Genomic DNA, 13213 nt, shown 5'->3' with positions numbered 1-13213 from the left:
TCCCCGGCCTGATTCTCAAATAGAGTCGCAGTTTCATTGGTTAAAGATTCTAGTAGTCCCTGTAGACGGATGACACCACCCCTCAAGCTAATGAGACCAGCCCACCGCTGCCACGACAAACCATCACGGATATTAATATCTCTGAAGGTTTCACGGATGTTACGAATGTGGGGAAAATGGGGGGGGGGTGAGGGAGATGCGAGAAGGCGGTGTGAGCCACGCTAAATAACATGACCCTGCCCAATCAGGGGAGAGAAAGTAATAAGCTTTGGGCCCGCACGCCCAGTATGTTCCATACATTGCGTTTCGGGTATTCCATTTCTCAAAGTAGGAGGTAACCCACCACCCGTTGGACCACTGTTCCCCTGGTAACGCAGAGGGGTCGTTGTGCGAACCGCAGAGGCACAATTTGGTAGTGGTGTTTTCAAAGTGCAGTGTAGTACTGCTTGAGCAGTTGTAGAAGGCAATCGTATATCCCTTAACAATTAGTTGGACACCCTCGTGATCTGAGCAGGGTTTCTTAAAAGCTGACTCTGAAGGCTTGTGGGGGATCCACATATGGGATAAGTGGGATGCGCAAGGCTTGAAGCCAAGATTTTTACTAAAGGCGGTGCCATTAAAATACATGTTGCATTTACTTGCTCCCACAAAAGTTGACCCCTTTTCTTTAACAAAACACAGTGATCCTGTCTGATTGGTTACCCTGAGATATCTGTTAATTGGCACTCCTGTTTTGTGTTGGACTGGATTGTGTTGGACTGGATCTTTTACTCTAGCCGGTGGCATCCAAGTCATATTAGCAGTGGTCAGGGGAATGGGTGTGAAGGGGAGTCCCTGTTCTGCATTTACTGGAAATTGAGTACATACCCAGCAATTACTTCTATTTCCTAAAATACGAGTTTTAACCTCGTGGGAATATCTAATAAAAGCATTATCTTCATAAGCAGAAAATAAACTAAAAAGGCATGATAAAAAACATACAGTTGTCAGAATAAAAGGTCCTCTCATTTTTTTCGAGTCAATTTAAGTCTGATGTCTGAAAGAGGTAAGCTGGTCCACTGGTCAGAGGCAGTGTCCTCAGTGGTGGCAAGAGCTGCTGGTCCGTCACTGTGGTCCACTACGGCTGGCTTGACGTGGGAGTGGTGGATCCAGGATTTGCGTCCTTCCAGGAACACTGCAGTCTGGGTTGTTAAAAGAACCTGGTGGGGTCCAGTAAACCTCGGCTGGAGGGTGTCGCCACGAACGAACTTTCTAATTTGGGGGCTCGTCCGGGATTTGCGTCCTTCCAGGAACACTGCAGTCTGGGTTGTTAAAAGAACCTGGTGGGGTCCATTAAACCTCGGCTGGAGGGTGTCGCCACGAACGAACTTTCTGCTTTCTGGCCCAGACGAAGTCCCCTGGTTGGAACGGGTGGATCTGTTCTTCTAGTGGCACGGTCTGGGAAAACTGCGAGGCTTTCCAAAGGGTACGGAGGCGAGCCTGTAGGGAGAGAAACTGGCACGCGGTCATATGATCCCCTCCCAATAGTGAAACATCAGCACATGGTAGCGCCCTGCCTTTGAAAGGGGGGGTGTCCATAGAGCAGTTCAAAGGCGGATAATCCCAATACGCGGGTTGGGCGAGTACGAAGGTGAAACAGGACCAAGGGAAGTACCTGAGGCCACTTTAACCCTGTTTCCTGACAGTATTTAGCCAATGTAAGCTTAAGCTCCCTATTCATACGCTCAACTTTCCCGCTAGACTGGGGGTGGTAGGGTGTATGAAAGGAGTGTGAAATGCCCAGTCCTTGTTCTAAACGGCCAAGGACATTACCAGTAAAGTGGGGTCCGCGATCTGAGTCAAGTATGAGAGGGATGCCAAAACGGGGTACAATGTCTCTAAGGAGGATCTTCGCCACTGTGGCAGCAGTACAATTAGCAGTAGGAAAAGCTTCGACCCATGAAGTCAGAGGGCAAACCAAAACAAGGAAGTGCTTTTTCCCAAAAGCCTTTGGCATATCTGCAAAGTCAATTTGAAGATGTTGAAATGGAGCAGCAGGCGGAGGTCTTCCACCCTTAATTTTGTTAAGAGGCGGAGCAGGTCCATTACGCTGACATGTGCTGCATGCTTTCACTATTGACAGGCAGTAGGGTTGAATGCCTGGAGCATACCAAAAGCGAGCGATGGTGTCCACAAGGGCGTGCGTGCCGTAGTGACCCCCCTTATCATGGTGCCAGCGAACTGCCACGGGGTATGTGGAGCGAGGGAGGCAGGCTCGGCCATCCGGCATAAGCCAGGTCCCTTTGACCAGAGTGGCTCCGAGGCTCTCCCACAACTGTAGTTCAGCAGCAGGTACCGGTACAGGGTAAAAGCATACTTGCTATCAGTAAAAATGGTAACGGTCTTACCAGCGGCCAACTGGCAAGCTCGGGCCAGGGCATAGAGTTCGGCGGCCTGGGCTCCCCAGTTGCCTGGCAGTGAGGCGGCCTCTTGAATGTCCCATTCAGAGGTGACTGCATAACCGGTGAAACGCTTGCCATCAACATAGAAGGAGCTTCCGTCCGAGAAGAGGATGCAATCAGGGTTGTCCAGTGGTACGTCAAACAGGTTGTTCCTTATCTGTAAGATGCTATAAACTACTTCCACACAGTCGTGCTGATCCTGGAGGACTGGCAGGTCAGGAAGCAAGGTAGCTGGATTAAGGGGCCCACACCTTTCAAAAATTAGGTTAGTGTCTTCTAAGAGTTCGGCCTCTAGCTGTTGCTGACGATGGGCCGAAAAGACCTGGGTTGTGCCCCTACGCAGAAGGGCTGACAAGGCATGAGAGGTCCAAACCGTGGTAAAATGACCCAGGGTCAGGCTCTTTGCCTTTGTGATCAGCAGGGCAGCTGCTGCCAGAGTCCGGGTGCAGGATGGGGTTCCCTGAGCGACAGGGTCGATCTGCTGGGAGTAAAAAGCAAGCGGGAAATGGTGGGGCCCGCTCAGTTGGGTAAGGACGCCACTAGCAATTCCGCCCCTCTCGTGGACAAAAAGGTGAAAGGGTTTGTTGTAATTGGGGGGGCGGAGAGACATGGAGGAGGCCACACTGTCCTTGAGTAACTGAAAGGCTTGGATCGTGTCTGGGGACCACTGCAAAGGGTCAGGAGCAAGGTTAGCAGTGAGTCGGTGGAGCGGTTTGCTCAACTCCCCGCAGGACGGCAACCAGGGGCGACAGAAGCCAATTAATCCTAAGAAACCTCGAAGTTGTTTCTTGGTGTTTGGCAGAGGGCAGTTTTGGATAGTCTTTATGCGGACTGGGTCCATTTGTCTCCCCTCTGGGGTTAACAGGAAGCCCAGATATCGGACCTTCTGTGAGACCCACTGAATCTTGTTAGGGTCTACCTTGTGGCCTCTGGTGTGTAGGTATAATAAAAGTGCCTTACCATTGATGCGGAGGGCGGCTTCTTCGCGGTTACCTAGTAGGATGTCATCTACGTATAGGACTAACGTGGATCCCTGCGGACTGGTGAAGCCTTCCAAGTCGTGGCGGAGGCATTGGCTGAAAATCGTGGGGCTGTCTCTGTAGCCTTGAGGAAGTCGTTGCCAGACATAACTTTGTCCCTCCCAGGTGAAACCAAAGAGATACTGAGAGTCTGGGTGCACAGGAATGCTAAAAAAAGCTGATTTTAAGTCAATAACAGTGAACCACTCAGCATCCCAGGGGATTTGGCTGATGATAGTAGCTGGATCAGGAACTACTGCATGAAGAGGGACCACATACTGATTAACAACCCGTAGATCCTGTACAAAGCGCCAACGAATAGGGTCTCCGTCCTTTTTAGGATGCTTTTTGACAGGCAGTATAGGGGTGTTACAGGGAGTGCGCTGAGGGCGGACTAACTTTTGTGCAATGAATCCCTCGATAATGGGGCGGATGCCCTCCCGGGCTTCCAGCGACAGGGGGTATTGGGGGACTGACGGGGGGGGGCTAAGGAGGGCTTCACTTGAATCCTTACTGGCTCTGCCGAAAGGAGCAGGCCAACATCAGTGTCAGAAATTCCCCAGAGGGTTAAAGGCAAGTCAGTGAGGTCAGGGGAGAGAGGGGGGGGGTTCCCAATTACCCTGAGTTGGGGCTGAATCTCCTAACACTGTCATCAATAATCCTACCCCTTCAGGAGTGCAGGTTAAAGTAGCCTCAAGCTTACAGAGTAAATCCCGGCCCATCAAAGGGATCGGACAAGCTGGGGAAAAAAGAAAACGGTGAGAAAAACATTTATCAGCATAAATAACATTTAGAGGCAAAGTGAGTCCCAGAGACTGTGGGTTGCCCTCCACCCCAGTTGCAGTTTTAACCTCAGAGGATAGCCAGGGAGAGGGGGCATGATTTAAAAGAGAGAAAGTAGCTCCAGTATCAATGAGGAAAGAGACAGGCAGTCCTTGGACTGAAAGGGTTAGACGAGGCTCTTTGCTGGGAGGGGAGAAAGTGAGGAAGGAGCCGGCTAAAGACATTAAGGAAATAAGACCATCATATTGTTTGCCTTCGCCCCCGGGGTACCGTCATTGAGAAGGCTGAGTTTGCTGCAGCTGCTGCAGTTGCCCGTAGTTGATCCAGGCCTGAGGAACGGGCTGAGCTGGTGGTGCAGGGGTGTATTCGTCCCTGGTGTAAGTATCTGCAGATGCGACCGGACCCTCTGGGCGTCCCCAGGGGCATTCACGTTTAAAGTGACCGGGCTGTCCGCACTGAAAACAATTCCCTGGTGGCTGGGGTTGCCAGGACCCTCTTCCCCGAGCACCCTGAAATCCCCTGCCACGGCCACGGCTTCTGCCTCGAATACCACCGCGAAAAGCTAAAGCCATCAACTTATATTCTTCCTTTTTCTCTTTCTTTTTACTACTTTCCCTTTCTTTCTCCCATGCAAAACTCCTCCCGAGGTGTGCCCCTCCATTTCCTCCTTATCCCTCTGCAGAGATTCCAATCTGGAGTCCTGCAGATTCCCTTCTGCGCTCTGGAGAGAGTCCCCCTGTGGAGGAATAGGGGCAGGTGCAGTGGGGACCAACTGACGAGTTAAAACACGCCATGGTTTACACCCTTCATCGAAATAACATGGAGGGGATTCACTCTCGGGAGAATACCTGACTGTCATAATTTTTAAAGATTTCCACAGCTCTGCTGCTGTGTCCCAACAAAACCAGTAACATAACTGTCCCGGATGGTCTTTTTCGATCTGGCTCCTTACTCCTCTTAAGGCAGCCTGTTCGAAAGAGCCATACGAAGGCCACCTCATCTCCGGGTCGGCCAATACCGCGGTATACCCAGTCCAATTTCTTACACACAGTGTGTACAACTTCCTCCTAGACATTCCTGTCTGTACTGGGAGTTTCCCTTCGTTCCATAACTTATTTACAATCCCCAGCGGACTCTCAAGAGGCATGCTAGTCCCTTGACCCATGGTGTCTGACAGGAGCCCTTCCAACTGGCGTTTATCCTGCTGTCCAGTACACGACCCCTCAATATTGAATTGGCTGGGAGAAATCTCCCGTGGCGCCTGCCAATTCGTATATGAGTGGTCTGGCCACTGGACAGAGGCACCGCACCAGAAGCAAATCCCGGACAAGCCCCCAAATTGTTAGGTAAAAAAGCAAGTCCTTACTCACCTCTCCAGCACCCGAGTTCGTGCGGAGTTGGTATGGGGCTCACAAATCTGTCAGAGACCAGACAACACTTCGTTGATCAACGGGCTCACACTATCCTTAGCTTAAAAGCCTTCGGAGTAAGTGTGGCAAGTTTATTAGGGGTGAGCATCAATATTTATACACAGAAGTAAACAAAGTGATTAACAGATCATAATGGTCATGCATAATCAAACAAGATTCTACAGGATAAAACAGGTTAAAATGTAAATTAGAAAAGACAAAGGGGGAGATGGCTACTTAAGGGGAGGGGGGTGTCATGAGTAGTTCGCAGGTCAGAGCTTTGATTAAAAGTTTCAGATAGAGACATCAAGTCTGGGTTAAGTTTAAACTCATAAAAAGTTCAGACTCAACAATACCTCTCAAGATCCAGCAGGTCCAAGGGAACAGATGTATGGGATACACGTGGATGGCAGCTTGGTCCAATCGCTAAGAAAATCAAGCTTATTTGCCAAGAGTTCTCTATCCATCCAAGGAAGACAGACAATCCTTGTTGGAGATTCAGTACTCAGAAGGCTTGAAAACATTCTGCAAGGAACAGGCAGACAACAGGACAGCATGCAGCCATCCTGGAGCTAAGACATGAGATGTCACTCTAAGATTGGACAGGTTTCTGAAGTTGATGGGCAAGGATCCATTGGTCATGGTTCATATCAGTGCACAGAGCCTGCAATGCAGTGACAATCTTGCACATAGCAGATGACTTCAGGGAACTTGGAAACATGCTGAAGAAGAATAATGTCCCTAGCCTGTGTTTGCCAGAAGCTGGGAATGGGTGACGGGGGATGGATCACTTGATTACCTGTTCTGTTCATTCCCTCTGGAGCAGCTAGCATTGGCCAGTGTCGGAAAACAGAATCCTGGGCTAGATGGACCTTTGGTCTGACCCAGGATGGCCATTCTTATGTTCTTATTTAATATTTTTATCAGTGACCTGGAAGAAAACATAAAATTGTCACTGATAAAGTTTGCAGATAATACAATAATTGGGGAAGTGATAAATAATAAAGAGAACAGGTCACTGGATTGCTTGGTAAACTGGGTGCAAGCAAACAAAATGTGCATTTTAATAGGGCTGGATGTAAACATATACATCTAGGAACAAAAAATGCAGGCCATACTTACAGGACAGGGGCCTCTATCCTGGAAAGGAGTGACTGAAAAAGATTTGGAGGTTGTGGATGAGCTTCTCAGAGTTATGCTGTGGCCAAAAGAACTAATACAATCCTGGGATTGATAAACATGGAATCTTGAGTAGGAATAGAGTGGGGTTTTTACATCCTTATTTGGCACTGATGCAACCACTGCTGGAATACTGTGTCCAGCTCTGGTGTCCACATTTCAAGGACGTTGATGAATTGGAGAGGATTCAGGGAAGAACCACAAGAATGATTAAAGGATTAATAAACAAGCCTTATAGTAATAAATCCAAGGAGCTCAATCTATTTAGCTTAACAAAGAGAAGGTTAAGGGGTAACTTGATTACAGTCTGTAAGTACCTACATGGAGAACAAATATTTAATAATGGGCCCTTCAATCTAGCAGACAAAGGTACATCAAGATCCAAAGGCTGGAGTTGAATCTAGACAGATTCAGACTGGAAATAAGGCATAAATGTTTAACAGTGAGAGTAATTAACCACTGGAACAATTTGCCAAGAGTTGTGGTGAATTCTCTGTCACTGATAGTTGTTAAACCAAGACTGGATGTTTTTCTAAGAGATCTGCTTTAGGAATTATTTTGGGGAATTCTGGCCTGTGTTATACAGGAGGTCAGAGTAGGTGATCATAATAGTCCCTTCAGGCCCTAGAATTGATGAATCTATTTCTAAAACAGAAAGCCTGTGAAAGAATTAGTGGGTCACCTAGATCATCAAGAAGTAAAAGAGAGCAATTAAGAAAGATAAGGACAATGGTGAGGAGCTAAATGATCTGTACCAGTCCTCACTGCAGAGGATGTTGGGGAGGTAATAAGTAATATATGGAGATATACCTGTCTCATGGAACTAGAAGGGACCCTGAAAGGTCATTGAGTCCAGTCTCCTGCCTTCATTAGCAGGACCAAGTACTGATTTTGCCCCAGATCCCTAAGTGGCCCCCTCAAGGAGTGAACACACAACCCTGGGTTTAGCAGGCCAATGCTCAAACCACTGAGCTTCCCCTCCCTGCCCCCCACCTGCTCTTTTCTTATAATATCAGTTGCTAGCAGTGACCAGAAGAAATGATGCTGGAGCAAATTGTTAGTTTATGAAGCAACAAGTTACCAGGCCCACAACGTTATTTAGGTTAGGTAGAATCAGAGAGGACTGTGAAATATTCAGAAACTTGACCAAGCCAGAGGGATGCGCAACATGATGGCAAATAAAGTTTTATGTTAATAAATGCCAAAAGAATGCACATTTCAAGAAAATGTAAACTATTCACATACCTTACAAGAATCAACTCAGGAAGGGGATCTGGTGTCCGTGGAGACAGTTCGGTGGTGAATTCTGCTCAGCGCACAGCTCTGGTCAATAAAGCAAACCAGATGTTAGGGTGCATAAGGAACAGAATGGAGGATCATATGGAAAATATTCTAATGCCTTTATATAGATCAATGGCAGATTTCTCTGGACACCATGTGCAGCAGAGGTCTCCCCGTTTCAAAAAGGATATGGCAGAAGTAGAGCGGGTTCAGAGAAAAGCAACAAGAATGACCAGGGGCCTGGAAAAACCTATGAAAAACTGGGATTGTTACCTAGGAGAAGAGACACAACCTGGAGCTTTCCAGAGCCCAGAAGCCATTCTCTCCCTGTTTCTGATGTTCAGTCCATGCACAGCTGGATTAATTTGGGCTTCTGTACAGGTCACACCACATCTGCATGGCCTTTCCCTGTTCTCCACAGGTGCAGGCAGCTGCTTACACAGGAATACAAACCTCTTGCACTCTGAGGCTATGTCTACACAAGAGAGCCTACAGCAGTGCAACTGTACCAATGCAGCTGCACCGCGAAGTTCTCTCATGTAGCTGCTCTAAGCCGAGGGGAGAGAGCTCGCCCGTCGATGTAATTAATCCACCCCCAGTAAGCGGCGGTAGCCATGTTGGCGGGAGAAGCTCTCTTAGCAACATAGTGCTCTCCACACCAGCGCTTCTGTCAGTGAAACTTATGTTGCTCGGTGGTTTATTCACACCCTATAACGATGCGGCCTCGGGCGGGAGACAACTGAGAGTATCAATTCAGGACAAATTGCTTAGAGCATGGCAGTTACAGCCCAAGACTGGGATTCCTCCATACCAAGGCAAACCAAACCAGCCAAACAGAGAGGACTTCAGTTTTACCCCACACCCCACTGGCTAACCGGAAGTCATACAAGCAATTCCCTCAGACACTCCAGTTCCCCAGTATCACCACCAGCACCACTCCTTATGGGGATGAATGGTTATGAAAACCAATACCCCAGTAAAAGAAAAAAGGTTTTCCCAATCCCAAAGGACCAAGCCGCAGATCCAGGTCAATATACAAGTCAGATGTTGCCCACAAATCACACTGTTGCCAGTACTTTAGAATCTAAAATCTAAAGGTTTATTCCTAAAAAGAAATACAACTGAGAGCTAAAATTGGTTGAGTGGACTCAATTACATACAGTAATGGCAAAGTTCTTGGTTAAGGCTTGTAGCAGTGATGGAATAAACTGCAGGTTCAAATCAAGTTTCTGGAACCTTCACAGCTTGGATGGGTCATTCAGTCCTTTGTTCAGAGCTTCAGTTTGTAGCAAAGTTCCTCCAGAGGGGAGAAGCAGGACTGAAGACAAACTGGAGGGGTTTAGGGAGCCTTTTATATCCTCTGCCATGTGGAAGGACATCCCTTTGTTCTTACTGTGGAAAATCACAGCAGCAAGGTGGAGTTTGGAGTCACATGGGCAAGTCACATGTCCATGCATGACTCAGTTCTTTACAGGTAGAGCAGCCATTGCTCACAAGCTACCTTAAACGTCCCCAGGGAGGCGCCTCATATGTGGCTTGGAGTCTCCCAAGGTCCATTGTCAGTTAAGTGTTTCTTGATTGGGCACTTAGTCTGAAGAGTCCCTTCACAATATGCTGGCAAAATGCTTCACTGATGCTACTTAGAATCAAACACATTGAGATACAAGTACATAGGCACTATTCATAACTTCAAATACAAAAATGATACACACATACAGACAGCATAATCATAACCAGCAAATTACAACCTTTTCATAGACACTTTCTTGATCTCCTTTGTACAAGATTTGGTACAACTAGAAGACCTTGGTTGCAACAATGATCCATATGGTCACAGTTCATGTCAATAACGTCACACACTCCTGAGTGACATACGTAGTAGTATAGACATGGCCTGAGAATCCCCTCTACAACTCCAGCTTCCTGCAGAACCCCATGCCCAGGTCTGCATGGAGGTTGAGTGATGTGGGATTTCATACATGCCCTGGCTTGTGGTTCACTGTCTGGCCCTGCCCTGCAGTCTTAGACACAAAACCTGGGCCAGCGCTTAGTGCACACCCTGAGGTCACACACATGCATACTGTGGATCAGCACTCCCTGCCCTGAGGTCTCGCACTCGCTGACACACAGGGTCAGCACTCACTCCACACCCTGCTGTGGTGTCTCACCTGCGTTCTTGCCCCTTTGCAACTCTGCTCTGGGTAGCGTAATGGCCCTGGAGATCAGCACCGGGGAGGGAGCATTCATCCTGCTGGGGCTCTAATTGCAGCTGCTGATGCAGTAGCTCCTGTTCGCGATGCTATGTACATCGGAAGCTGGCTGGAAATGGGATGATCATGGGGGGATCCTTGCAGACTGGCACCTACATTTGCCCACGTAGAATCATAGAATATCAGGGTTGGAAAAGGCCTCAGGAGGCATCTAGTCCAACCCCCTGCTCAAAGCAGGACCAGAAAAGGTTCAGAAAAGAGCAACTAAAATGATTAGGGGTTTAGAGAGGGTCCCATATGAGGAAAGATTAAAGAGGCTAGGACTCTTCAGTTTGGAAAAGAGAAGACTAAGGGGGGACATGATAGAGGTATATAAAATCATGAGTGATGTTGAGAAAGTGGATAAGGAAAAGTTATTTACTTATTCCCATAATACAAGAACTAGGGGTCACCAAATGAAATTAATAGGCAACAGGTTTAAAACAAATAAAAGGAAGTTCTTCTTCACGCAGCGCACAGTCAACTTGTGGAACTCCTTACCTGAGGAGGTTGTGAAGGCTAGGACTATAACAATGTTTAAAAGGGGACTGGATAAATTCATGGTGGCTAAGTCCATAAATGGCTATTAGCCAGGATGGGTAAGAATGGTGTCCCTAGCCTCTGTTCGTCAGAGGATGGAGATGGATGGCAGGAGAGAGATCACTTGATCATTGCCTGTTAGGTTCACTCCCTCAGGGGCACCTGGCATTGGCCACTGTCGGTAGACAGATACTGGGATAGATGGACCTCTGGTCTGACCCGGTACGGCCTTTCTTATGTTCTTATGTTCTTATGTAATTCCCAACTACATCATCCCAGCCAGGGCTTTGTCAAGCCTGACCTTAAAAACCTCTAAGGAAGGAGAGTCCACCACCTCCCTAGGTAACCCATTCCAGTGCTTCACCACCCTCCTAGCGAAAAAGTTTTTCCTAATATCCAAACTAAACCTCCCCCACTGCAACTTGAGACCATTACTGCTTGTTCTGACATCAGGTACCACTGAGAACAGTCTAGATCCATCCTCTTTGGAACCCTCTTTCAGGTAGTTGAAAGCAGCTATCAAATCCCCCCTCATTCTTCTCTTCTGCAGACTAAACAATCTAAGTTCCCTCAGCCTCTCCTCATAAATCATGTGCTCCAGGCCCCTAATGATTTTTGTTGCCCTCCACTGGACTCTTTCCAATTTTTCCACATCCTCCTTGTAGTGTGGGGCCCAAAACTGGACACAGTTCTTCAGATGTGGCCTTACCAGTATCAAATAGAGGGGAATGATCACGTCTCTCGATCTGCTGGCAATGCCCCTACTTATACAGCCCAAAATGCCGTTAGCTTTCTTGGCAACAAGGGCACACTGCTGACTCATATCCAGCTTCATTGGTGACCTTCCAGAAAACACCATCCTAGCCACCATGGATGTAGAGGCTCTCTATACAAACATCCCACACACAGATGGAATACAAGCTGTCAGGAACAGTATCCCTGATGATGCCACAGCACAACTGGTTGCTGAGCTCTGTGCCTTTATCCTCACACACAACTATTTCAAATTTGATGACAATATATATCTCCAGATCAGTGGCACCGCTATGGGCACCCGTATGGCCCCACAATATGCCAATATTTTTATGGCCGACTTGGAACAACGCTTCCTCAGCTCCTGTCCACTCACGCCCCTTCTCTACCTACGCTACATTGATGACGTCTTCATCATCTGGACCCATGGGAAGGCAACTCTGGAAAAATTGCACTACGATTTCAACAGCTTCCACCCCACCATCAACCTCAGCCTGGACCAATCTACACGGGAGGTCCACTTCCTAGACACCACGGTGCAAATAAGTGATGGTCACATTAACACCACCCTATACCGAAAACCTACCGACCGCTATGGCTACCTTCATGCCTCCAGCTTCCATCCCGGACACACCACAAGATCCATTGTCTACAGCCAAGCACTGAGGTACAATCACATCTGCTCTAACCCCTCAGACAGAGACCAGCACCTACAAAATCTCCACCAAGCGTTCTCAAAACTACAGTACCCGCACGAGGAAATAAGGAAACAGATCAACAGAGCCAGACATGTACCCAGAAGCCTCCTACTGCAAGACAAACCCAAGAAAGAAACCAACAGGACTCCACTGGCCATCACATACAGTCCCCAGCTAAAACCCCTCCAACGCATCATCAGGGATCTACAACCCATCCTGGACAATGATCCAACACTTTCACAGGCCTTGGGTGGCAGGCCAGTCCTCGCCCACAGACAACCTGCCAACCTGAAGCATATTCTCACCAGTAACTGCACACTGCACCATAGTAACTCTAGCTCAGGAACCAATCCATGCAACAAACCTCGATGCCAACTCTGCCCACATATCTACACCGACGACACCATCACAGGACCTAACCAGATCAGCCACACCATCACCGGTTCATTCACCTGCACGTCCACCAATGTAATATACGCCATCATATGCCAGCAATGCCCCTCTGCTGTGTACATCGGCCAAACTGGACAGTCTCTACGGAAAAGGATAAATGGACACAAATCAGATATTAGGAATGGCAATTTACAAAAACCTGCAGGAGAACACTTCAACCTCCCTGGCCACACAATAGCAGATCTTAAGGTGGCCATCCTGCAGCAAAAAAACTTCAGGACCAGACTTCAAAGAGAAACTGCTGAGCTTCAGTTCATCTGCAAATTTGACACCATCAGCTCAGGATTAAACAAAGACTGTGAATGGCTTGCCAGCTACAGAACCAGTTTCTCCTCCCTTGGTTTTCACACCTCAACTGCTAGAACAGGGCCTCATCCTCCCTGATTGAACTAACCTTGTTATCTCTAG

This window comes from Mauremys mutica, chromosome 1 (assembly GCF_020497125.1).
Source record: "Mauremys mutica isolate MM-2020 ecotype Southern chromosome 1, ASM2049712v1, whole genome shotgun sequence".
Lineage (NCBI taxonomy): Eukaryota > Metazoa > Chordata > Testudines > Geoemydidae > Mauremys > Mauremys mutica.
This window is presented reverse-complemented; position numbering follows the sequence as displayed.